The sequence below is a fragment of the Hordeum vulgare genome, chromosome 4H (genome assembly GCF_904849725.1).
Source record: "Hordeum vulgare subsp. vulgare chromosome 4H, MorexV3_pseudomolecules_assembly, whole genome shotgun sequence".
In the NCBI taxonomy this organism is placed as follows: domain Eukaryota; kingdom Viridiplantae; phylum Streptophyta; class Magnoliopsida; order Poales; family Poaceae; genus Hordeum; species Hordeum vulgare.
The window spans coordinates 258,350,863-258,378,767 of NC_058521.1; positions in this window are offsets into that span (position 1 = coordinate 258,350,863).

Genomic DNA, 27,905 nt, shown 5'->3' on the forward strand with positions numbered 1-27,905 from the left:
AGCATATTCTTAGATACCTTGTTCACACCCCAAAGTTAGGCTTATGGTACCCTAAGGATGCAAAGTTTGATCTTATTGGGTATTCCGATGCGGATTGGGCCGGTGATAAAGTGGGACGGAAATCCACTTCCGGTCCATGTCAGTTTCTTGGACGCTCCTTGGTAAGTTGGTCCTCGAAGAAGCAGAACTGTGTTTCTCTCTCCACGGCCGAGGCCGAATATATTGTTGCCGCAAGCTGTGCAACCCAACTGCTATGGATGAGGAAAACACTAAAGGATTATGGTATCACGTATCGACACGTTCCTCTTCTCTGTGATAATGAAAGTGCCATAAAGATCTCCGAGAACCCCATTGATCACCCTCGCACAAAACATATTGATATTAGGTATCATTTGTTGAGAGAACATGTGCAAAAGGGTGACATTGATATTACCCATGTGGGTACCGACATGCAGTTAGCCGACATTTTCATCAAGCCACTTAGCATAGCTAGGTTCTGTCAACTTAGGCGTGAACTTGGTATCTTGGAGCTTGACAACATATCTTGAAATCTTGCACACATACACACACTCACATTATGTTTGTGTCTTGATGTGGGCATGTATTTAGGGGGAGTGAGTCTTAATTTTCTGTTTTTAATCTTACAAAGTACGCATAAATCAATTCATGCATGTAATGCTTGTAGGAAACCATGTTCGTATTTTTGTTGTGTGACACCATGAAAGTCATCATCTCATCATCAAAACAAAAAAATCCAGAATCAGTCTCTGCCTCCTCCTCCTTCTCAGACGTCCGACAGGTCTCGGACGTCCGGCGGCAAAATCCCTTCCGGTCGTCCGACCAGTGTCGGTCGTCCGACGCCAAAATCACCTCCGGACGTCCGACGCCTGTCGGACGTCCGATGCCTCGGGCCTATATATATAGCTGGGCGCGGGGGCTGGGCTCTTGCCCTAACCCTCAGCGCCCCTTTTCCCTACCACAGCGGCCGCCGCCAGCTCGAGGAGCTCCTGCCTGCGCCGCCAAACTCGAGATCGGGCCGATCTCCTCCGCGGATCCTCCACTCCTTCCTCCGTATTCTTCGCGGGATCCGTCCTCAAGTCGCTCCTCCGTCTCCTTTCGCGTTTGTTTTGATTCTCTCTCTCTCTCTCATGTATCTCCATGTTCGTTCCTCATTTGGGGATTTTTCATCCGCGTAGGTGTTTGTGCTCCATGGGGAAGACCAAGCACACCGCTCGGAAGACCGTGGCTGGCTCATCCTCTCGCGCCCCTATTAACATGGGGTCGGACTTGGATGAGCCACTTCATCCCTTCAAACGGACTGCCCGGCGTTCTTCGTCTCCACAACTGCCCTCGTCGTCTGATGGTGATGACCCCTACTTCAAGAAGGAGCTTGCCGCCGAGGACCTTCCTATCCAGCACGTCGATCGAAGGTCCAAGCCAAAGCCCGGGACTCGCAAGGCGTCCTACATGCCACAACATCCTCCTGCCCAGCCCGCAGGTGAATCTCGCCGCATCTCACTAGAACCTCCTGCCACGTTAGGTCGTGCTATCACGAATTTCACCACACTTGTTGCAGCTTCATATCTCACTTTCCGCCGCGACATTGATCAATACGCTGTCGTACGTGACTCTACGGACTCACGTTTCCGCACAAACGTCCAGGCGGACATTTGTACCACAGTCATAGTTCCTAAGGGGTTATCTATTCATCACTCTATTGATGTTGAGCATATTCGCATGCACCCGGTGAAATATCCGGGTGCCATTGAGCTTATTGAGGCATCGGGGCTTGCCGCCCCGTTTGCCTTTCGTTGCGACTTTAATGCTGCTGCCATTCACCAGTTCTATGCCACATGCCATTTTGGCCCAGACCACACTGTCAGCTGGATCACCTCTGATGTTCGCTTCACAGCTTCTTATGATACATTTGTTGCCGCACTGGGTTTCCCCAATTCCGGTTTCAAAATACATAGGGATGATCCTAACCATGCGCCTAAGTCTATTGACGTGTGTGGGAATCTTCTCAAGCCACTACGTGAGCTTGATGCGGATGAACGCATGAAGGACCTTAACCAGGTATCCATCTGGCGCTCACCTTACTTCATCATTTTTCAGTGTCTCATCCGCACCATCTATCCCAAGATGGGTGATAAGGGTTCTTGCAGTGGCTATTGTATCGACATCATGTCTCACTTATTTGAGCACCCCAAGGGCAATATCAATGTGCCCCATTTTCTATGGCATGAGATTCGGCTTGCTAGCTTTCAGTACAAGCGAGCCTTTCCTCACGCTCCTTTCATCCAGGCTCTTATTAACCATGTTGCTGATTTCTCTGTGGCTGTCACTCACACACATCGCAAGTGGGTCATTCCCGCTCACATGGCGGATGACTTTGCTCCCAGGAAAGCCCCCTCATCCTCCACATCCACTCGCCGCACTGCTGCACGGGCCGCCACCCCCTCATCTAGCTCCGCTCCTCTCGGTCGCATTGCCAAATTCCTTGGCAAGGCACATTCTGCTTTGGTGAAGGCCTTCTCTTTCCAGTGTGGTCAAACCCATGATGTGGTTTCTCGCTTAGTCTCCTCCAAGAATGCCCTCAAGGCTCGTCTGAGAGCCTCGGGTGCTCTTGATGTGAGTGATGATGAGGCCCCTCCTGCTACTCCTCCTACTGATTTTGGCTTCCCTTCTGGTCCTGAGTGGTCTGATTTCCTTGATGAGGCTGGTGGCAGTGGCTTGCCTGATGATGCTGATGATGATGGTGATGAGCTCTGAGCATGATTGGTACTGTTGATGGCTCCCTTTTTGGTACTTGGTGCCAAAGAGGGAGTAATGTATCGTAGTTTTTAGTGTTTGGAGATTTAATGTAATGGATAAATTCATGTATGGCTACTTATGAATGGTTGTGATTTGCTATGGATTGCTATGATATCATCATAGATTATTATGTCTTGCTCCACTACTTCTATGATGATCTATTACCTTTACATGTTGATCCATTGGAGCTTCGATTTTTTATTATCATGCATATACTAAGGGGGAGCTCCGTACTAAATATCTCCTAGACTATAATGTATGTTAAATCTTTTTGAGACCTATGTATATGTTGTCATCAACTACCAAAAAGGGGGAGATTGAAAGTGCATGCTATGCCCTTAATCGTCTTTTGGTGTTAATGACAACACATACATAGGAAACTAATCCTATTTGTTGAGTGTATCTCAGGATGGCAAGTACCTTAGTAGATTGAGAATTATGTGCCAAAGGTTGTCTGAAAAGATTGGGGGTTTATATTTCGAGAAGGCTCGGGATTAAGAAAAGATGATGTAGACTAGTCTTTTGAGTTTACTGATATTGAGTATAGGGATCCCGCACTATTAAGAGGGGATCACAGGTTTTGCGATGAACTTGCTCATACCACATCTTTACTATCATACCCAATACCACATACTCTCCACTCTGTTCTCAATTCGAAACAGGTCTATTGCCTCGGACATCCGGCTCCCTCCGAACGTCCGAGGGCCAGACGACCGACAGGCTTCGGAAATCCGCAGCCCTTCACCAGAAGTTTGTGAGTCATATAACTCGGAAATCCGGCTCCCTCCGGACATCCGAGGGCCGGACGTCTGGCCAAGCCCCGGAAATCCGGAAGCCTGCACCAGTAGAAGTTGAGTTCTATAACTCGGAAATCCGTCTCCCTCCGGACGTCCGAGCGCCGGACGTCCGACCCCCGTCGGAAATCTGGAATATACCACCAGAAGAAGTTGAGTTGTATAATTCGGATTTCCGGTCCTCTCCGGACGTCCTGTCGCTGATAAATTCAAAATCGTTTCAGTCGTATCTACAGGCCTCGGACGACCGACCCCTGTCAGACGTCCGGCCTCTCGAGGACGGCCGGACATCCGGCAATTGTCGGACGTCCGGACCCTGTGTGACTTAAAGTACCTCCAACGGCTGGATTTCACTCCCCACTATATATACTCTTCTCCCACCTCGTGAAAGGTGTTCAACACAGCTAGAATACATCCAAGAACACCTTTCCTCTCACTCACTCTTGTCTACACCAAATCCTAGATCCCAAGAGCATTTGTGAGTCCTTTTGAGTGTTGTTCCAATCAAAAGATAGATCGTCTCCCTCTCCTCCTTCCCACCAAAGTGATTTGTGATTTGAGCAAGTTTTGAGCAATCCCCGTGATCTTGTTACTCTTGGAGGTTGGAGACTCCTAGGCGGTAGGAGTCTTCGGAGAGGAATCAAACCATTGTGATTTCCCCCGGAAAGTTTGGGAAGGTTTGGAAGCAACCTCAAGGCTTACCACTAGTGGTTGAGAAACGCCTTCGTGGAGTTATCTCAAAGGGAGAATAGGGTGAGCCTTCGTGGCGTTGGTGTGCCTTCGTGGTAACATCCGCCCCTCTAACGGTGACGTAGCTTCCCTCCAAGGAAGTGAACATCGGGATACATCCTTGTCTCTCTTGGAGTTTCGGTTATTCCTAAACCCTAACTCTCTACTTCTGTTAATCCTTATTACGTACTTGTATTTGATTACTGTTTACCGCTTGTCCTACTTCACTCTAAATAGCTTACTCCTTGTCGTAGCAATTATTAGGCCTACACTCATATTCCGCACTTTTGCCTAAAATTGCTAAGTAATTATTAAAATTTGGATTTGTACCTATTCACCCCCCCCTCTAGGTCCATCTCGATCCTTTTCACCGGGGGCCCGACTGGTGAGTGCCTGATGCGAAGGCCTCGCTTGTCAGCTTCATCTCCAACCTCCGCTCGAGCTGGGATAGTGGGTAAGAGGGACAGGGCCGGGAGCCGGCACCGATCCGGCAGCCCAGGCTGTCCCCGGGGATGCTCCGGCCACCAGGGAGCTGAGGGCGATGACTCGAAGTCACCTGAGTGCCCGCTTCTGCCAGGGGTGCGCCGGGAGGGCGAGGACAGTGGCCGCGGCGGCCACCCGACGATAGTCCGTGGGTGAGGTGCTCCGGCGATGGAAGGGAGGAGGGGAGAGCATCGGCGAGACGACGGGGGTGCTCGGGTGCTCGGAGAAGTCTCAAGGGAAAGGGGGAGCCTGGCATTGCCCGAGTTGTAGCTGCTCCCGGAGGGAGAGATTTGGCTAAGGCATGGCAGAAGGGGAGGGAGAGCTTGGGGGAGAAGAAGAGGTGCTCAGGAGGATGCTGGGAGGGAGGAGAAGCTAAATAGGAGCCAGAGAGGCTCGGGGGAGAGAAGGTAAGAGGGGGGAGAGGGTGAGAAGGCTCAAGAGCTCTTTGGATCTTCCTGACATGAGTGAAGACACGCGTCCCTCGGCACCTAGGAGGCTAGCCAGCGTCGGGAAAGATCTTGAACTAGTCAAGGGAGATGCCCTGGTGCTCTGGGACATGATGCAACGGCCGGGAACGAGCTGCGGCCAGAGGACAAGAGGTAGAGCACCGATATTGCATGATGCGAGCATGGTCACCGTGGCCACTCATGTCTACAGGGCACTCAAGACCAGTCAAACATGTCCAACACGTAGGGCACACATGCAGTAAGGAGACTTTGGAGTTCGGAAGCATCTCGGGCTGGTTTGAATTGGTTTTGGGTGTGGTTAAGATTCCAGCAGGAAACTTGGGGGCTAGCAAAGGTGGCTTCTAGAGGGAAAAACTTGGGGTGAAACCATGTCCTGCAGCACCTGGTATGGAAAGACTACACCAGTGCAAAGTTTCAGCTCAAGCAAAGAAGGGTAGCTAGTACTTGTTTTTACAAATCTACATTTCAGCCACAATTCAAGTTGAAGAGGTGCTGCTCATTTTCTCCACATGAGCATGCCATCTCTTGGCTTGAAACAATGCTTTGGGATGCTAGGAACCCTCTGGCAAGAGGTGGGGGCTTTGGCTTAAGCAGAAGTTGGACATGAGGGGTAAAAAGGGTGAACCAAGGGTAAAAATGAGAGGTAGCTACAAGGGGTCTCTCTCCAATAATTTACAAGTGGCCATGGCAAAGCTACTGGAGTAAAAAGAAACCAGGAGAGGCTGTGGTAGAAAGTTGAGCTCAAGGGTAAAAGTGGAAGGGGTCAAAGTAGCCAATTTGGTGAGTGCACACAAGGTGTTTGATGAGTGCGAGGGAACCCAGATGAACTTCAATTGATATTAAACTTAACAAGATCAAATAATAGATGAAAATAAGCTTGGACACCAAATTTGGGATTTGGTGGCGAAGGTCTCCAATGTAGACTCGGAAAACCCATGAAATACACAGAAATGGCCTTCTGCTTACAAAGCTTTTCATATCAATTCCCACAACTCCAATATTTGGTGTGGGGGCATTATTTGGGCATTAAAGCATGCCCAAAAAGTTTGGGGTCAATTGGAGAAACTTTAAAATGTAAAGTTTCCCAAAGTCAGAAATCAACGGAGAGGGTTTTGAGAGGCTTGGGACAAGTTCTTATATTCTCCTTGATGCACCACTTGGTGTGGATGCATTATTGGAGTATCAGAACATGTCTACCAAATTTGAGCACAATTGGAGATACTTGACACTATAGAGTTGCTCAAATTTGGATCTAGACACACAGGGTTTTAGAATAATTAGGGGAATCAAACCAACTTGGATTGAGATGAAACTTTTCAAGGTCATCACATATATCATATGTGACATGCTAGAATATTTTTGGAATTTATGGAGAATATTTCTTAGAGAAATATTCCAAAAGCTTGAAATAGGCAGGAAGGGTTTTGAAGGGGTTTGCCCTATATTTTGAACATGACCATGTGATGAAACTCATATATATGGAATATATATGTCCTTTGAGTTTCCCTAAATTTTATCAAATATTTTTAAAGCAATAAAAATAACTTTCCTTCATAAGAGACCATTTCTCGCCTCACATGAAGGCATTTAAATAAAATAGTAAAATAACCTTTAAAATAATAATATTGTGGTTTTGGGAAGTCATTTTGATAATAAGTTTTAAATAAAATAATTGGTGCAAAATAAATTCCCTAATTTTAGGACTTGTAGTACAAATCTCATATGAGGGGTTTTAAAAGCTTAATTCAAAAAAATGCCATTTGGTGAAAATAATATTTGGTAAAAATATTTTCTCGTCCTGAACACATGGCATGATCATTAGGGAGGAGTTTTGGGTTAAGGATGTTAGTTTAGAGAGTAATAAGAATTATTGAGAATCAAACACAAGCATACCAGCAAGCAAGCAAACAACAGTCACTTCATGCATTACAAGCATTCACAAAAAAATTAATTGGTCCTAATTTTTGAAAAAAAGTTAATTAGTGAGGAAAGCTAAACACAGGGTGTTACAATGCACTTAAGAAAGTTGGATTATGATTGACAAAATATCGTTGAACTATTTCAAGTGCATATTAAACACCTGCTATTTTATGTCTGATTTCATGATGTTTGTGAGTACATTGAAAGTACTCCATCGCTTGTCCCTGGCTATTTTCTTGGCCATATTGTGTGTTTCGAGAGGAGAATCCCGATGATTGCCCCGGAACATAGGCACTGAAGACAGCAGCCGCGTGAGATAGGAATTATCGAGGTTAGATGTTCCTATGGGAAATGGAGTCCCATAGACGCTGGAGATCCCCGATCCGTTTTCGCCATCAACCAGTGGAAACCTTATTGATGTACTCCATAGGCTATCTAGGTCTTGTACTACAAATTTGTGATTTGCTTGGACATTTGTATCAAGGAATTGTGCACCGGGTAACAGTATTCGTGGGGCTCGTATGCATAAGGGTCATTTAGATGGGAAATTAAAATCCCCAAAAAACCGGCCCTAACAGTAACTCAAGAACTTGATATGACGGTCAAAGACAATTATCTTTGGTACTTCATGTAGATGCAAGATTTTCCTACAAAAGAGATTTGCAACATATGAAGCATCATCATTCTTGTGACATGTAATAAAATGTGTTATTTTAGAGAATCCATCAACAAATACAAATATAGAGTCCTTTTCACTTCTAGTTCTATGCAAGCCAAGTATGAATCCATGCTTATGTCCTCCCAAGGTGCATAAGGAATAGGCAAAGGCATATAAAGACCATAGGATTGAGCTTTGAACTTAGCTTTGTGGCATGTGGAACAACAGTTGACAAAGCATCCCACATCATGGAACATCCTTGGATAAAAGTACTTGTGGGCAAACGTAGAATATGTATTGTCGCGTCCAAAATGTACCATGAGTCCTCCACCTCGTGACTCTTGCAAAAACAACAAATGAAGAGAGCTCTTAGGAACAAAAAGCTTGTTAGCACACATTAGATAACTATCTTTCATATAATACATTCCCAACTAGTGCTAGTTTGACAATTAGCAAAAGCAGTAAGAATGAAAGGATTATGCTCGTATAGATCTTTATGCTCAAAACCAACAATATTTAACTCAAGTGATGTCCTGCAAGTGCACATGGTTTAGTTGTAGCCTTTCCAAATTAAGAGTATCAATCCATATGGAACGCATGAATCGTCTTTGCCTCTTGGAGGGTTTAAATAATAGTGCATGCAAGTTAAATGCAATCCAAAGGAAAGTGGAAATGAATGAAAATATTTGGTGAGTATGACAAATGGGGATATAAAAAATAGAGTAACACGAGACATGAGTAATGATTGTTAGAATCAATAGGTCTAAAGCGTAACCAGGGAGTCTAGATTTCCCACTAGTATGCGTCTAAATAACCGATGCCTCAGAATAATTCTATTTTTATTTTCTAAGCCACTTGATATGTTTCTGTCGGCGTTCTCGAAACGGGGGTACAAAGACCTGCCTACCCACGGGCTAGGGCTGGCCCACTTCATCGACCAAAAACCAACCAGGAACGACACCACTCACGGCAAGGCCCTCGCGAGGGCACGAGCCTCGCGGGGAGGAGCAACATCAAGACCCGCAGGGGGCCTCATCACGACCCCTCCAGAGCGGCGGATATTCCGAGCCAAGACATGGCCTCAAGAGTCAAGGATGATGTGGAGAAAGGACAGGTGATCAGCAGATTGCACAGTGGTGCAGTTCCCCCTTTCGTTAAAGGAGGGAAGGACACACACAGGTCTCCAAGGCATCTCCAAAGGTTTCCATTCTGGTGCAACAAAGCCATCGCCGCCCGCCAGGATGACAGACATCATCTCTGGACCCAACCCAGCCGCGCTGACAACTTTTTTTGCACGCAAGACCACCTTTGGACAGGGTAGCATGTTCCCCCGTTCCCCTTCAATGGTTAGCCATTGTGGGATCCCTTCCCGCCCTTGCGATAAGGGAAGAGGACCTGGGCCGCAGCTATATATAGAGGGTAGGTTACTTCGTAGAGGGGGATCCGATCTCATCCACCCCGATCTAATCCATTCATTCACACACCCACACCACACAAAGGCTACAAGCCTTCGGAGGCCCTCGAACACTGTACTATTTCATCCGCCAACCTCCACGAGAGGCAATCCCCCAAAGCAGGAGTAGGGTATTATGCTTCTCAGTGGCCCGAACCTGGGTAAAGTGTCGTGTTCTGTGTCTTCCTCGCCATCGAGTGAGTTCTTTGCCATCCACAGGAGTAGCGAGTTAGGTGAGGCGAGCCTGAGAGAGATCTTCGTACACGCCCCTGAGTTCGAATCTTAAGGGTTTTGCGGAGCCCGAAATCTAACATTTGGCGCGCCAGGTAGGGGGTGTGTCAAGTTCTCTCTCAGGGTTCGGCCTGCTGAAGCTGGTCACACTCATGGTAGGGAGACGGCGAATCTGCGCGGAGAGGCGGGCCACGCGCATGGCGCGGCCAGCGCAGGCAAGCCAGGATGCCCTGCGACGCTCCGCCACCCTGCCGGCCAGCATTCGTACCGGACAGGTTTCCAACGAGCGTTGGGAGATTCCACCCTCACACACCACGCGACATTCCCCCGTCGCCCTGACCCTTCCACATGTCCAGGCTGTCCCTTCCCCCGTCCGAGTTTGTCAGGACCCGATGCACAAATATGTCGCGCTCCTCGTGGCGCATGAGCTCACGCGCCGACTCATCGTCCGTCGCCGTCGCATCGATGGGCGCAGGCGTGCTCTTGGGCGCAACGTCGCCAGCGAGACCTAAACGTGCCCCCGTGGGAACCGCGCTTGTCAACCCGCTACAACGGGGGAACCACGCGGGCGCGGCCCAAATGCCCACTTACGCCCGCCCACACCGGTGACTCGGTGGGAGCTGCTAGAGGCACATGATTTGGCCGCGCTAGGGAGGCGTCATCAAGCATCCCTCAGCGTGCTTCACGGCACGAGGAGGGAGTACCGGAGGCCCAACTACATCAACCCATGGAGGCGCGCACAGTTCGACGATGACCGCGTCGGCACACGTCCGGGCTACGGAGGAAGCAGCGCAGACCATCACCACGGCAGGAGGTACGCACGCGACCCCGTAGGCAGCCCCCGCGCAAACAGGTATGAACAACACCGCAGGGATGGCCCGCAGGGGTGGCTTTGCAGGGACGCCCAGCGCGGGTGTCCTTACGGGGCACACCTGCTGGGCGGGAGCTGCTTCGGGCAAACGTCTGGGTCTGGGGACCAGGGAATCCTCGTCTGGGACAGAGTGAACGGACCCTTGTGTCCTAGCTCAGAGGGCCCAGCCTGGGAACGGAGGGTGGAGCACACAGCCATGTTCCCGGGCGAGACGATCCTAACCTGGAGGCCGGGGTGGTATATCTGCCCCTGCCTCTGGGGCGTGCGATGCCCGCCTCGGGACTGTGGGTGGAACACACACCCATGTCTCCAGTGCATGCTTCGTTTCGTCGCCAGCGGGTGTACGGGTAGCCGCCGTTGCCCTCAGGATGGGCTAGCCCGGCCTGGGGGCATGGCCTAGGGTACCAATGTGGGAACCTAGGGGGCCCCAGCGAGGCGCGTTGGGGCAACGCCCCACGGATTTAGGACCTACCATTTGGGCGAGCTCTCCGGCCAGCTAGTGTTAGGGGCTCCCCCCATGCTCGAGGGCTCGCGCAAGCCGGACCACGCCACGCCTCTATGAGCCCGGGACCATGAGCGGGGCACGCGCTCATGAGGCATGGGGTCCCCGAAGCGTCCCCGGGACCTGCATCAACCCGTAGCACCTCTGCATCTTCCTTCAATCCTTTCGAAATCTACTTCATCCCGTGACACTCTCATGTAATAACGAGCCGAGGCTGTATACGCCCAGGGCCCCCGAGGACACGGAAGGGGCCTACCCCATGCCGAGTGGATGACCTATGCTCTGCGCTGGCTGAAGACAGAGGCAATCAACACGGTCCACCAATGACCCAAAGGAATCAGGCGCCTATGCCTCAGGGGTAGGGACACTCGCGAGGCCAAAGCGTTCTCGCGACCTCCCAGATACACCCCCACCGTGACACTCTCACGTAATAACAAGCCAAGGCTGTATACGCCCAGGTCCCCCCGAGGACGCGGAGGGGTCCATCCCATGCCGAGTGGAAGCCCTATGCTCCGCGGTGGGGGAGGCGGAGGTGGTGACCAGCTTAGGAGCTGGACGCGACCGTTTCTCATTCTTTTCTTGCGGTTCAAGTTGTGACCCTCAGGGGCCACCCCTTTTATATTTTGAGATGTCAAAGGCTCGAAGATCTCTTTGCTTAATGTTTTGAAAAGAAAAGAAGGACAGGGATTTCTTCTCTATGTTCTCTTGTTTTATCAAAACTCGAGTTCTCTTTCTCCCGTTGTTTTGATTGGTATTTCGCGAGAACCTCGGGAGACCGCCGGGCCTCCCGAGGCAACCAGAAGAGGGGCGGGATGGGGAATCGCTCGAGCGCCAAAGGGGACTCTTGAAGCGCGCCTCAGGAGCCTTACCGGTCATAAGGCCTCTTGCCCTCCTTCATGCCGTCCTGGAATTCCGGTCAGTATCAGGGGAGGCGGGGCCTCGCCCCTTAGATGCGCCCTTCGTGGCCATAACTAATGGTGGTGGGGAAATGTGCGGGACTGGGACCTATCGACGTATAGAGGTTTGAGTGTCAAGGGGGACTCCTGAGCAACATGCCTTAGGAGCCTTACCGGTCGCAAGGCCACTCGACCACCCAGGTGCCACCCATGCCAGCACCCAGGGCGTCGGGGCTTTCCCCCGTGAAGAACAACCTTGGTAACGGGTTGCGCCTCACGGCGGCAGAGAAATGTGCGGGACCGGGACCTGCAGACACAGAGTGCCGACATGGTCCTCAAACCGCCCCACAAGCAGGGAGGAAGCGTCACGAATGAAGCCATGCTCGCGGGTTAGACCGTCAGCGTCGCGACAACACGGGGCTGTTAGCGCCCATGGCCAGGAGGAAACATCGCACACACCTCGTCCTCAAAGGACGCGTTGAAAGGTACCCTCCAGTTACATCAAAGTTGCTATTAAACCTAGTACATAACCGTATCAGAAGGACATAGCGGCGGATCAGGAGGAAACATCGTTGCCAGAGCTCACGCCGCAGCCTTCGGGAGCGAGCCTTGTCACTAGGTCTTCCACATGCACCTCAACCCATTCGACCAGGGCAGCGCTGATCGTCTCTTGCACCGGATCAAGCACGACGACGAAGTCGAAGTATGGGTCGAGGCGAAGGAGGTGGCTAAAGACGTCCGAGGCCCCTTGGCCAAAGATGTCACGACTCTTCTCCTTTGCAAGTGTGTGGGCCTTCTCGGCACCCACCTCAAGACGCTCCACAACACGGAGGAAGAAGCCTAGGTACCCACCGTCATCGTGGACCAGGGGGCTTGAGACACCCTCGCCGCAGATGTCGCGCAAAGGTTCGAGGCTGCGAGCATGGATCGCCTCTCCGGAGGTCTCTACAACCAGGGAAGCCGCGCCTTTCACTTGTTTGTAAAGATGAGACAATTTACCTTCGGCGGTAGCCTCGGCATCCAGCGTGACCTGTCGATGTTTCACTTCCTGATCCAACTTTTTCTGGAGGGCATTGACCTCGTTTTTCAGATGGTCGCGACGCTCGCAGAAGCGGGACTCGTGGAGCCTCAGCTTTGCACGATAGTCAAGAAGAAGGGAACGCTGAGCATCGGCCACCCCCCTGTCGATCTCCTCCTGAAGCTTTGCCTCACGAGAGGTAAGGAATTCCTCAACAAGCAACACCTGACGCTCCTTCACCTCTAGAGGCTCCCGCTCCAAGCTCTACTCCACCTCTACAAGCGCCAGTGAGTCGGCGGACGCTCGAAAGCCCACGCTGGCAGGGAAGAACTCAGCGGGTGGACCCCCTCGGGTGGCCCTCAGACGAACCTATTCTTCAAGATCAGCGTTGAGGGCGCAAAGCGGCGATCCTCGGAGGCCCTGCGCCGACAATCAGCCTCCTGAGCCTCGGAGAGAGCACGCTCGCGGGCTTCCACCGCCGCGGCAAGAGACATCTCCGCCTCCGCGTGGGCTCGCTCACGCTACAGACGACCGAGGTTCACATTACCTTCAAGCTGGTGCCACCCCGATAAAAGGTGCCGACGCTCGTCCCCCAGGCGGACTTCATTGGTAGCAAGCCCCGTTCCTAGACGCTGAAGCGCGTACGATGACTCCGTAACAGCAGACCTTCCCTTGCAACGGCACCAGAAGAATGCTGCTAGCACTCTCCGGCAATCGAAACTAGAAGAATATTGTTGACGGCCCACCAGCGCGTGGGATCGTAGCAGTTTTCGAGGGTAGAGTATTCGACCCAAATTTGTTGGTACGCTTATAGGAGGTGAGAGGATACTCTCAAGTATTAGCAGCGGAATATGTTAGATTCAACCACACCTGAAAGATTAGTATCTGCAAGCAAAGTATCAGTAGCGAAGTAGTATGATAACAACGGTGTCAGAAACGATCTGTTGACGGCAGACTATTCCTAACGATTGTAACAATGGCGCCAAGTTGCCTCGTTGACAGAAATTGTCAGTTCCCGTCAACGACCAGCGAAGAAAAATTGTAGCAGGTAGCAGCAGTGTAACAAGCAATAGCAGTGTCAAGGAACAGCAGTAGTGACAGCAGTAGCAAGTAGCAATAGTAGCAAGCGACAGTAGTTGCAACAGTAGCAGCAGAGCAAGACAAGTAACAGCAGCAGCATAGCAAGACAAATAACAGGAGCAGAGCAAGACAAGTAACAGCAGTAGCAGAGCAAGACAAGTAACAGCAGTAGTAGGACGAACTCGTAGGCAATGGGTCGGTGATTTGTTTGGATGATGTTCATCATGCAACAATTATAACACAGAGAGATATGGGGCTAGCTCTCGTTCGTCAATGTGATGTAGGCATGCATTCCGTGTGTCGTCATACGTGCTTAGGAAAAAGAACTTGCATGACATCTATTGTCCATCCCTCCCGTGGCAGCGGGGTCCAAAAGGAAACTACGGGATATTAAGGTTCTCCTTTTAATAAAGAACCGGACCAATGCATTAGCACTTGGTGAACACATGAACTCCTCAAACTATGGTCATCACCGGGAGTGGTTCCGGTTATTGTCACTCTGGGGTTGCCGGATCATAACACATAGTAGATAACTACAACTTGCAAGATCGGATCTAAAACACACATATATTGGTGACAACATAATAATTTCAGATCTGAAATCATGGCACTCGGGCCCTAGTGAAAAGCATTAAGCATGGCAAAGTTGTAGCAACATCAATCTCAGAACATAGTGGATACTAGGGATGTATCACCATCAAAACTAACTCGATTATATGATAGATCTCATCCTACTCATCACCGCCGAGCGAGCCTACGAATAGATTGCTCACGAACGACGAAGAGCTTCATGGAATTAGAGAGGGAAGAAGGTTGATGATGACGATGGCGACGATTTCCACCCTCTGGAGCCCAAGACGGACTCCAGATCTGCCCTCCAGATGAAGAACAGGTTGTGGCAGCGCCTCCGTATCGCAAACGCGACGAAATCTTCTCTTTTATTTTTTCTGGGACGAAAGTGAACTTATAGACCTGAGATTGGGGGCGACAGAGCCGTGTGGGCCCCACAAGCTTGCCCACCGCCACCAGGGGGTGGCGGAGGCAGGCCTTGTGGCCCACTGGCCCACCCCCTCAGGTGGAACTTGGCGCAGGTATTTTTCATATTTTCCAAAAAATGCTCTCCGTAAATATTCAAGTCGTTTGGAGAACTTTGATTTCTGCACAAAAATAACACCAAGGAAATTCTGCTAAAAACAGTGTCACTCCAGGTTAGTTCCATTCAAGTCATGCAAATTAGAGTCCAAAACAAGGGCAAAAGAGTTTGGAAAAGTAGATACGATGGAGACGTATCAACTCCGCCAAGCTTAAAACCTCGCTTGTCCTCAAGCAACTCAGTTGACAAACTGAGAGAGAAAGAAAAACTTTGACAAACTCTGTTTGATATTGTTATTGCAACTATGTCTAACTCATAACCAGAATTTCAGCAAGATCACAAGTTAACCACATAAGCAAGTGACACAAAGGTCTCACGGTAAACTAATATCAATGGCATAATCAGCTAACGAGAAAATAATAATGAGTTTCAAATACCAACACTTCAATCAAAACAAGCATGAAACAATATGAATAGGTGGTATCTCGCTAGCTCTTTCTGAGACCGCAAAGAATAAATGCATAGTACTTTCAAAGATCAAGGGCTGACTAAACATTATAATTCATACCAACGAAGATCCAGTCATAGTCATACTCAATATCAATCAAAAGCAAAAGCATAAAAATGACAGAGGTGCTCTCTAATTGGTGCTTATATAAGAGGAGGATGACTCGACAGGAAAATAAATAGACAGGCCCTTCGCAGAGGGAAGCATTGATTTGCAGAGGTGCCAGAGCTCAAGCTTTGAAAACAGAGATAATAATTTTGGGTGGCTGATCGGCAATCTCTGGCGTTAGCTAGACGAATGCTTATGACAACACACCTTCTCCTGCAACGGCACCAGAAGAATGCTGATAGCACTCCCCAGCAATGAAACTAGAAGAATGTTGTTGACGACCCACCAGCGTGTGGGTTCGCAGCAGATTTCGAGGGTAGAGTATTTGACCCAATTTGTTGATAAGCCAGTCGGGAGATGAGAGTATACTCTCGAGTATTAGCAGCTGAATTTCTCAGATTCAACCACACCTAAAAGATTAGTATCTGCAAGCACAGTAGTAACAACAAAGTAGTATGATAACAACGGTGTCAGAAACGATCTGTTGACGGCACACTATTCCTAACGATTGTATCATTGGCGCCTCCGTTGCCGCGTTGACGGAAGTTGTCAATTCCCGTTAATGGCAGCGAAAAAGTATAGTAGCAGGTAGCAGCAGTGTAACGAGTAACAGAAGTGGCAAGGAAAAACAGTAGTGACAGAAGTAGCAAGTAGCAACAATAGCAAGCGACATTAGTAGCAACAATAGCAGCAGAGCAAGACAAGTAACATCAGTAGCAACAATAGTAGTAGCAGCAGCAGAGCAAGACAAGTAACAACAGTAGGACAAACTCGTAGGCAATGGGTTGGTGATTTGTTTGGATGATATTCATCATGCAACAGCTATAACACGAAGAGATATGTGTCTAGCTCCCGTTCGTCAATGTGATGTAGGCATGCATTCTGTGTGTCGTCATACATGCTTAGGGAAAAGAACTTGCATGACATCTATTGTCCATCCCTCCCGTGGCAGCGGGGTCCAAAAGGAAACTACGGGATATTAAAGTTCTCCTTTTAAAAAGAACCGGACCAACGCATTAGCACTTGGTGAACACATGAACTCCTCAAACTATGGTCATCACCGGGAGTGGTTCCGGTTATTGTCACTCCGGGGTTGCCGGATCATAACACATAGTAGGTAACTACAACTTGCAAGATCGGAACTAAAACAAACATATATTGGTGACAACATAATAATTTCAGATCTGAAATCATGGCACTCAGGCCCTAGTGACAAGCATTAAGCATGGCAAAGTAGTAGCAACATCAATCTCAGAACATAGTGGATACTAGGGATCAATCCCCATCAAAACTAACTCGATTACATGATAGATCTCATCCTACTAATCACTGCCCAGCGAGCCTACAAATAAATTACTCACGAACGACGAAGAACTTCATGGAATTGGAGAGGGAAGAAGGTTGATGATGACGATGACGACGATTTCCCCTCTCCGGAGCCCAAGACGGACTCCAGATCTGCCCTCCATATGAAGAACAGGTGGTTGCGGCGCCTCCGTATCGAAAACGCGACGAAAACTTCTCTTTTTATTTTTTCTCGGACGAAAGGCAACTTATAGAGCTGGAGTTGGGGGCGGCAGGTGGCTGTGGGCCCCACAAGCCTGCCCACCGCCACCAGGGTGGTGGTGGCAGAGCAGGGGCTTGTGGCCCACTGGCCCACCCCGTGAGGTGGAACTTTGTGTAGATATTTTTGATATTTTCCAAAACTATTCCCCGTAAATTTTCAGGACGTTTGGAGAACTTTGATTTCTGCACAAAAATAACACCAAGGCAATTCTGCTGAAAACAGCCTCAGTCCATGTTAGTTCCATTCAAATCATGTAAATTAGAGTCCAAAACAAGGGCAAAAGAGTTTGGAAAAGTAGATACGATGGAGACATAACAACTCCCCAAGCTTAAAACATTGCTTGTCCTCAAGCAACTCAGTTGACAAACTGAGGGAGAAAGAAAAACTTTGACAAACTCTGTTTGATCTTGTTGTTGCAACCATGTCTAACTCATAACCAGAATTTCAGCAAGATCACAAGTTAACCACATAAGCAAATGACACAAAGGTCTCACGGTAAACTAATATCAATGGCATAATCAGCTGACGAGCAAATAATAATGAGATTCAAATACCAACACTTCAATCAAGACAAGCATGAAGCAATATGAATAGGTGGTATCTCGCTAGCTCTTTCTGAGACCGCAAAACATAAATGCAGAGCACTTTCAAAGATCAAGGGCTGACTAAACATTGTAATTCATAGCAACGAAGATCCAGTCATAGTCATACTCAATATCAATCAAAAGCAAAGCAAAAAAATGACAGAGGTGCTCTCTAATTAGTGCTTATATAAGAGGAGGATGACTCGACAACAAAATAAATAGACAGGCCCTTCGAAGAGGGAAGCATTGAGTTGCAAAGGTGCCAGAGCTCAAGCTTTGAAAACATAGATAATAATTTTGGGTGGCAAGCTTTCATTGTCAACGCAATGACCAAGAGTTCTCAATATCTTCCATGCTACTCATGCTATAGGCGGTTCCCAAACAGAAAAGTAACGTTTTAACTCCCCCACCACCAATCAATCACACTCCACGGCTAGCCGAATCCTCGGGTACCGTCCATACTAACATCAATCCGGGGGGAGTCTTGTTTTACAGTTATGTTTTAAATTTAAGTGTGGAACTAGGCATCCCAAATAGCGGACCCTTTCTCGTGAATGACTATGAACGAACACATGTCAAGGATAACACTCCTAGCATTGAAGATACCAATAGCCCTCTGTCACCACATGAGCGGTTCGGGAAAGCAAAACAGATTATTTCTTGAAGGTTTAGAGAATGGAACATGCAAATTTACTAGGAACGGCAGGTAGATACCGCAAATAGGTAGGTATGGTGGACTCTCATGGAAAAACTTTTGGGTTTATGGAAGTGGATGCACAAGCAGTATTCCCGCTTAGTACAAGTGAAGGCTAGCAAAAGACTGGGAAGCGACCAACTAGACAGCGACAACGGTCATCAAGATGCAATGAGTTTGACTAACATTGAATGCAAGCTTGAACAGGATATAAATCACCATGGATACGAACATCATAGAGGCTACGTTGATTTTGTTTCAACTACATGCAAGAACATGCGCCAAGTCAAGCCACTTGAAACATTCAAAGGAGAATACCATCCTATCATACTACATCATAGTCATCTCAAAATCTATGTTGGCATCCAAGACAAACCATTATAAGCTCTCATCTAAATAAGCATGGCATCAGAAAGTATGATCTCTAAGTAGTCATTGCAAACATGGTTCTCTCACAACAAAGCTAAATCTGGGTCGACAAGCTAGTCATATTTACAAAAACAAAATAGACAGAGTTCATACCAGCTTTTTAGTCTCAGTCACTTCATCATATATCATCATTGTTGCCTTCATTTGCACGATCGAACGATGAAAACGATAATAAGCGCATTGAACTAAGCTGAATCTGCAGGAAAACACAAAGGAGAAGACAAAATAATATGGCTCTTTGAAAGCTAAACACGTAAGTATGTAAGAACCACTAAACATTGTAAACAATATATTCTACCTTGACACAAAGAAAAAGAAAACTATTTACACGGGAAAGCTCCCAACAAGCAAAAGAAGAATGAAAAAAAAATATTTTTGGGTTTTCTCAAAAGGACACAAAACAAGAAAACAAGAAAACAAAAAGAAACTAGCATGGATAATACAGTGGCAAAGTGTAAACACCGGCTAACAAAGTGAAAGCATAAGCATGAATTTAAAGTCGATGAGAACACGTACTCCCCCAAGCTTAGGCTTTTGGCCTAGCTTGGTCTACTCCCATGGAGGGAAATAACCAGCTCAAGGGTACTCCGGAGCAGATTGTGGATGCCACTGAGGTGTGAGCTCCTCTGGCTCCCACTGATAAACTGACGTGTGGTACTCGACTCGCGGCTCGGGCACGGGCGCCTGTGGTTGGGTCAAGCCCCAATATGCGTAGATGTCCGCGGGCATAATAGTGTACCTGCCTGCATGAACATCAAACAAAGAAGGAGCAGGCAAAGTAATAGTCTCTCGAGTACCCTCACTAAACACCAGGTTATAAACCATCTGTCTACTAGCATCTCTATCCAGAAAATCATGGCAAACCATGCTATCATAATCCAGATATCTCTCAGGAAGAAGCATCTCTCCTTCCTCTCCCAGTCTAATCGGTATCTCAAAGTGTCTGGCAAGACGGGTAGCATAGATACCTACATAGACAACACCTTTAGAACGGTTCAGGTTCAACCGTTGAGCTACTATAGCGCCCAATCTATAAGTCTTATCATTATAAAGGCCTTCGCGCAAAACCGCAAGGTCTGGAGAACTAAGTGATCCAGCCTCCCCATGGCCAATCAAACATTTTTCCAAAAATAATGAGAAGTATCGAAGCACAGGAAAATTTATGCTAGCAATTCTAGCGCGAGACACTCCTCTCTCCTCTCCATCAGCAATAGAACCAATGAAATCCTCCAAGTCCCGTGGACGAGGGTCACGGATATCCCCAACATAAGGTAATTTGCATACATTGCAAAAATCCTGCAGCGTCATGCACTTGGGAACATCGTATATCATGAACTCAACCATGGGAGGATTCTTCCTCAGATAAAAGTTGAAGCTTTGAACGAAAATATTGGTGAGGAGGAGATATTGTGGGCACTTATCTTCAACGAACGCAGTAAGACCTGCATTCTCCACCAAGTAATAAAAGTCTTCATAAAGTCCGGCGGCGCGCAAAAATTCATCACTTGGCCACTCGCACGCTCGAACTTCTGTGACTCGAGGGACTACGTACTTGGGGTGATTCTTCTCATCCTCCTTGGTGTTACGGCTTGAAGAGACTCTCAAGAACCTCCGCATCTTTTCCTTTTTCTAGCTCTGAAAAATTCTGAAATTTTTAGAGACTTCGAAAGAAAAGTGAATGAAGATAACCCAACTTATAGCAACTACTCCTACTAGTGCCTAGAGACTGTATCACGCGCTAAAACTACTTGGGATCAGCTAAAATCAACATTTCAATCTCAAGAACAGGGTCACCAAGGTAGCAAGAATACGCGAAGGATAAAGCACTAGAGCAAAAACTAATTGGACCAATGGAGGAGTCACTTACCAAGGACTAATTTCCCCAAAATGGTTCGGAGAATGGTGCTTTGAGCAAGGAGATTGAAAATCATAGCCAAATGAGCAAGAACATGGGTTTGAGCCGCGAAACAATTTTTTCTGGAGGTGGAAGAAGAGGCTGAGAGCTGGAATGAGTGGAGGAGGTACCTGTGGGCCCCACAAGCTTTCACCCCGCCACCAGGGGGTAGGTGGCGGTGGGGGGGGCTTGTGGCCCACTGGTCAGGCCCCCTCGCCAGCTCTCAGGCCCATAAATTTTAAAAAATTCCAGAAAAAATCATACTATATTTTCAGGACCATCGGAGAACTTCTATTTTCGAGGTATTTTTCTCCGGGACGCTAAAACAGAAAACAGGAAAAGCTAAACTAATTCTATCATTTTTCTTCTAAGCAAAAGAAAAGGAAAGCTCAAAACAGAGGTATGTGACTCTCTGATTCATCCGTTTCATGGTCATCGGAAGAAATTCATCAATGGTATTGATCAAGTCCTTATGACAAAACCTTCTCGAATCGCAAGAGAGAACGGAGAATTTTCGAATAGCCACTAAATCACCTCAATGGGGATATGAATCTCCCCAACAAGCAAATCATACTTCATCTTGACACGAGGAATAGGGCATTCAAAGCTCCCAATGAGAATCGATGAAGTCTTACCGATAGCATTGATGCAATGTACTAGATATCGTTTCTTCGGAAAGTGCACTGTGTGCTCATTACCGTTGACGTGCAAAGTGACATTGCCTTTGTTGCAATCTATAACAGCCCCAGCAGTGTTTACAAAGGGTCTTCCGAGGATGACAGCCATGGCATCGTCCTTAGGAATATCCAAGATAACAAAGTGTGTTAAGATAGTGGTGTTAGCAACCACAACAGGCACATCCTTGCAAATGCCGATAGGGAAAGCAGTTGATTTGTCGGCCATTTGCAGAGAAATTTCAGTGGGTGTCAACTTATCCAACTCAAGTCTACGATAAAGAGAGAGTGGCATAACACTAACACCGGCTCCAAGGTTACATAAGGTAGTTCTTACTTAGTTTCCTTCAATGGAGCAAGGTATAATGGGCACTCCGGGATCACCAAGTTTCTTAGGGTTTCCTCCTTTGAAAGTGTAATTGGCAAGCATGGTGGAGATCTCAAGATCTGGTATCCTCCGTTTATTAGTCACGATATCTTTAATGTACTTGGCATACGGAGACATCTTGAGCATATCAGTTAACCGCATCTGCAGAAAGACGGGTCTTATCATCTCAACGAAGCGCTCAAATTCCTCATCATCCTTTTTCTTGGATGGCTTAGGAGGAAAGGGCATAGGTCTCTGAACCCATGGCTTCCTTTCTTTACCATGCTTCCTAGCAGTAAATTCATTCGTATCGTATTTCTTAGGTTGTGGGTTATCAGGATTAACCGTAGGTTCAATCTCCACATCCTCATCATGGCTAGGTTGAGCATTATTATGAACATCACTGTCCATATTGTCACCAGGTTCATGTTCATCACCAGATTGAGTTTCTGCATCAGACGAAGAAATATCATTAGGTTCTTCAGGTGTGACAGTATTTGGTGAACTGGCGTGTGGGCTCCTATCATCCTTCTTCTTCTCCTTAGGATGACTGGGTGTATCAGCATTGATTCCTTGAGAATCTTGATCAATTCTCTTAGGATGACCTTCAGGATACAAAGGTTCCTGAGTCATTTTGCCTACTCTAGTAATGACTCTGACAGAGTTGTCATTTAATTCATTGAGCAGGTCATTCTGAGCTTTAAGTACTTGTTCTACCTGAGTAGTAATCATAGAGGCATGTTTACTCAGAAGCTTCAGAGCATTGACATTTGTGTCTACACAAGCACTTAGATGGCTAAGCATACGAGTACTTTGTTCCAAATGTCTGCTAACATAATCATTGAAACTCTGTTGTTTGGCAACAAAGTTGTCAAATTCATCAAAGCAGAGGCTAGTAGGTTTCTCAAAAGGAATATCACTCTCGTCAAACATACGCAGAGAATTCACTTCTACTACGTGTATCGGGTTATCGAGACCATGGATCTCTTCGATAGGTGGTAGATTTTTGACATCTCCATATCTGATGCCTTTCTCTTGCATAGATTTCTTGGCTTCTTGCATATCTTCGGGACTGAGGAATAGAATACCTCTTTTATTCGAAGTTGGCTTAGGAGGTGGTTCAGGAATAGTCCAAGCATTATCGTTGATCAGGATGTTATTCAATAGGGTCTCAGCTTGTTCTACAGTTCGTTCCCTAAAAACACAACCGGCACAACTATCTAGGTGGTCTCTAGAGGCATTTGTAAGTCCGTTATAGAGGATATCAAGTATCTCGTTCTTCTTAAGAGGGTGATAAGGCAAAGCATTTTGTAGCTGGACGAGCCTCCCCAAGCTTGTGGGAGACTCTCTTCTTGGAGTTGAGCAAAGTTGTATGTTTCCTGCAAGGCAGCTTGCTTCTTATGGGCAGGGAAATATTTCTCGTAGAAGTAATAGACCATATCCTGGGGACTACTCACACGTCGAGGAGCAAGAGAGGTGAACCAGGCTTTAGCGTCATCCTTTAGAGAGAAAGGAAACATCTTAAGGATATAGTAGTGGCGGATCTTCTTCTCATTAGTGAAAAGGTTGGCTATTTTGGATAGTTTGGCAAGATGGGCTATGACCGTCTCAGACTCATAACCGTGAAAAGGATCAGATTCGATTAGAGAGATTATCTCAGGGTCGATAGAGAATCCATAATCCTTATCGGTGATAAACATAGGTGAAGTGGCAAACTTCGGGTCGTATTTCATCCTAGCTTTCAGAGATTTTTCCTTCCACTTGAAAAGTAATTTCTCAGCGTCATAGGCATCCTTACACGGAAGAAAATCCTCAGCTATCTCTCACTCCATAACATAACCCTCGGGTATATCAGGCAATTCATATCTAGGAGAGCTAGATCTAGCAGGAGCAAAAGCAGGTTCTATCTCAATAGTATCGGCAGTTTTAGAAGCATCACGAGCATTGGCAGTAACTCTAGCAATATGAGCATCAAGGAACACTCCTAGTGGAACATCAGGCAAAGGAGTATCTCTAGCAGTATCAAGCATAGCATCATCTGGCAAAATAGCATCTCTAGCATCATCAGGCAAAGCAGTATCAAGCATAACATCTCTCGCAGTATCAGGCAAAGCAGTATCAGGCATAGTATCAAGCATAGCATCATCCTGCATAGTATCAAGCATAGCATCTCTAGCAGTAGCATCATAAGCATCATCAAGCATAGGCAACATATCAAGATTTCTAGCAGGAGATGATGTCGCAAACTTACTCATAACTGAAGGTGAATCAAGTGCAGAGCTAGATGGCAATTCCTTACCTCCCCTCGTAGTTGAGGGCAACACTTTGGTTTTTGGATCCTTCAGATTCTTCATAGTGATCAGCAGATATAAATCCCAAGTGACTCATAGAATATAGCAATACCTCCCCGGCAACGGTGCCAGAAAAATGCTGACTCCGTAACAGCAGACCTTCCCTTGCAACGACACCACAAGAATGCTGCTACCACTCTCCGGCAATCAAAACTAGAAGAATGTTGTTGACGGCCCACTAGGGCGTGGGATCGTAGCAGTTTTCAAGGGTAGAGTATTCGACCCAAATTTGTTGGTATGCCTATAGGAGGTGAGAGGATACTCTCAAGTATTAGCAGCTGAATATGTTAGATTCAACCACACCTAAAAGATTAGTATCTGCAAGCAAAGTATCAGTAGCAAAGTAGTATGATAACAACGGTGTCAGAAACAATATGTTCACGGCAGACTATTCCTAACGATTGTATCAATGGCGCCAAATTGCCTCGTTGACGGAAACTGTCAGTTCCCGTCAACGAGCAGCGAACCAAAATTGTAGCAGGTAGCAGAAGTGTAACGAGCAATAGCAGTGGCAAAGAACAACAGTAGTGACAGCAGTAGCAAGTAGCAATAGTAGCAAGCGATAGTAGTAGCAACAGTAGCAGCAGAGCAAGACAAGTAACAGCAGCAGTAGAGCAAGACAAGTAACAGCAGCAGAGTAAGACAAGTAACAACAGTAGCAGAGCAAGACAAGTAACAACAGTAGTAGGACGAACTCGTGGGCAATGGTTCGGTGATTTGTTTGGATGATATGCATCATGCAACAGTTATAACACGGACAGATATGTGGCTAGCTCTCGTTCGTCAATGTGATGTAGGCATGCATTCCGTGTGTCGTCATACGTGCTTAGGGAAAAGAACTTGCATGACATCTATTGTCCATCCCTCCCGTGGCATCGGGGTCCAAAAGGAAACTACGGGATATTAAGGTTCTCCTTTTAAAAAGAATCGGACCAACGCATTAGCACTTGGTGAACACATGAACTCCTCAAACTATGGTCATCACCGGGAGTGGTTCCGGTTATTGTCACTCCGGGGTTGCCGGATCATAACACATAGTAGGTAACTACAACTTGCAAGATCGAAACTAAAACCCACATATATTGGTGACAACATAATAATTTCAGATCTGAAATCATGGCACTCAGGCCCTAGTGACAAGCATTAAGCATGGCAAAGTAGTAGCAACATCAATCTCAGAACATAGTGGATACTAGGGATCAATCCCCATCAAAACTAACTCGATTATATGATAGATCTCATCCTACTCCTCACCACCCAGTGAGCCTACGAATAGATTACTCACGAACCACGAAGAGCTTCATGGAATTGGAAAGGGAAGAAGGTTGATGATGACGATGGCGATGATTTCCCCTCTCCGGAGCCCAAGACGGACTCCAGATCTGCCCTCCAGATGAAGAACACGTTGTGGCGGCGCCTCCGTATCGCAAACGCGTTGAAATCTTCTCTTTTTATTTTTTCTGGGACGAAACTGAACTTATAGACCTGAGATTGGGGGCGGCAGAGCCGTGTGGGCCCACAAGCTTGCCCACCGCCACCAGGGGGTGGCGGAGGCAGGGCTTGTGGCCCACTGGCCGAACCCCTCAGGTGGAACTTGGCGCAGGTATTTTTCATATTTTCCAAAAATGCTCCCCTAAATTTTCAGGACGTTGGGAAAACTTTGATTTCTGCACAAAAATAATACCAAGGCAATTCTGCTGAAAACAACGTGAGTCCAGGTTAGTTCCATTCAAATCATGCAAATTAAAGTCCAAAACAAGGGCAAAAGAGTTTGGAAAAGTAGATACGATGGAGACGTAACGTACGCCGCATTGCGGAGCAAGCCCCACGGCGTGGCACACAAACCCTCAAAAGGATCCAGTGGCCAACAAGAGCTCTCGCTTTCTACAAGATGAACGGGAGAGGCGCGCGAGTAGTCTCTCAACCCAAATCCATGCTTGGGGGCTGGGGGCTCGCCGGTAGGCGCTTCGTCGGAAATAAGCGCCCCCTGAGGCCCCACGTCGCCAAGCAGAAGGGGTCCAAAAGGGAGGTGCAGCATGACCGTGGGAGGAGCTGCAGGCGAGGGGAATAGCACTCTCCTGGGGAGCCGGAGGCCGCGGTCAAGGAAGACCGCAGTGGGCTCATGCGTGAGGGACTCAAGAGGTTGAACCCCAGTGGGTGCGGGGGAAGAAACCACAAGATTCTCGGTGATCTCAGGACGCGCACCCCCGGGGAGCGGGCGGCTATACACCTCCCACCTCAGCTGTGGGAGGGGCGGCACGACAAGAGTTTTTGTGGGCATGAACCCCAAGGGTCGAGGCCCTCCGGGGGCACACGTCCCCTCCACGGAGGAACCCCCACTCATCGAAGAGCGGCATCCCCGCGACGAGAGCTTCCGGGGCCTTGAAGTTATACAATGGGAGGCCATTCTGGGGAAGCTCATTAGGATCGCCACTAGTCAGCCGACGGAGCAACTTGCGCAAGATGTCGGGGGAGAGCGGCAGGACCTGGATCCTCATTGGGCCGTGAGGTCCCGCATAGGCCCACATCGGACGAGAGTGGCACTCGAGAGGAGCGATCCATCGACGGATAAACTCCCGCACCACCATCGCCTTCGTCACCCCCGCCCGCTACAGTTTCTCCAGCCGGATCAGGACCGGCGTGAGCCGGGGGTCATTAAGCTCCGCGTGCTTCCACCCCAGGTTTGGCGTTGCGGAGGTCGACGGGGGCTGGAACAGGGCTCCGGCCTCGGCAATTTCGACCTGCACCCACCGCCGTCGGAACCCCTTTACTTCGGGGAGGAGCTCGTCGTCGAGGGCCCCCGGGTCGAGGCGTCGGCCGTTCTCAAGGATACGCACCCAGAGCACTGCTCCTCGGAGACCAATTCGAGGGAGAAGAAGTGGCGAAGTAATCCCACGGAAGGGGTAACACCAACAAAGGCCTCGCACAAGAACACAAAGGCCGAGAGGAGAACCAAGGAACTTGGGTCAAGGTGGAGCACGTGGATCTGGTAATGCGAAAGCACTGCGTTGAGGAAGCTCGAGAACGGTGACAATAGACCAAAAAGAAGAGCGTGGATATGAAGGGGGGCCGTGGGGTCGCCATCTCGCCCTGGGGCCATGAACGTGGCCAGATCTTGGTGGCTCCCCACTCATTGGAGCCGGCCGCGATTATCAGTCGGATCTTCTCCAACCCCTCGAAGTTCACCACCGTCGACTGGCTCAACGCGGGCAGAGGCACCATCGGGGCGGTCGGACCCCGCAAGCCTCCACTTTCCCCCCTTTTGGAGGCATGGCGAGGAGAATGAGGGGAGAAAATGACGCGGCACATGGAAGCTCGGAGGAGGGAGCCGGGATCGCACAGGAGGAAGAACCGATGGCGAAGTCGACGAGAGATGAAGGCGGCTCGCGGATGCGGGTCAAGTGGTTCAGCGAGCCTTGATGAGGCCGGTCTGGCGCGGAGAAGATGGAGAGACAAGCCTTCAGTTCATCGTTTATAGGGCCTGGTCCGCTAGCAATTAGGGCCCACGACGCTTTGGGCCGCCCTCGAGGCTTCGCCCAGAAGCCAGCTCGAGCATACCTTGGGCCTGGGGGCTACTGTCGGCGTTCTGGGAACGGGGGTATCCAAACCTTCCTGACCGCGGGCCAGGGCTGGCCCACTTCATCGACCAAAAACCAACCAGGCACGGCACCACTCAGGGCAAGGCCCTCGCGAGGGCCCGAGCCTCGCAGGGAGGAGCAG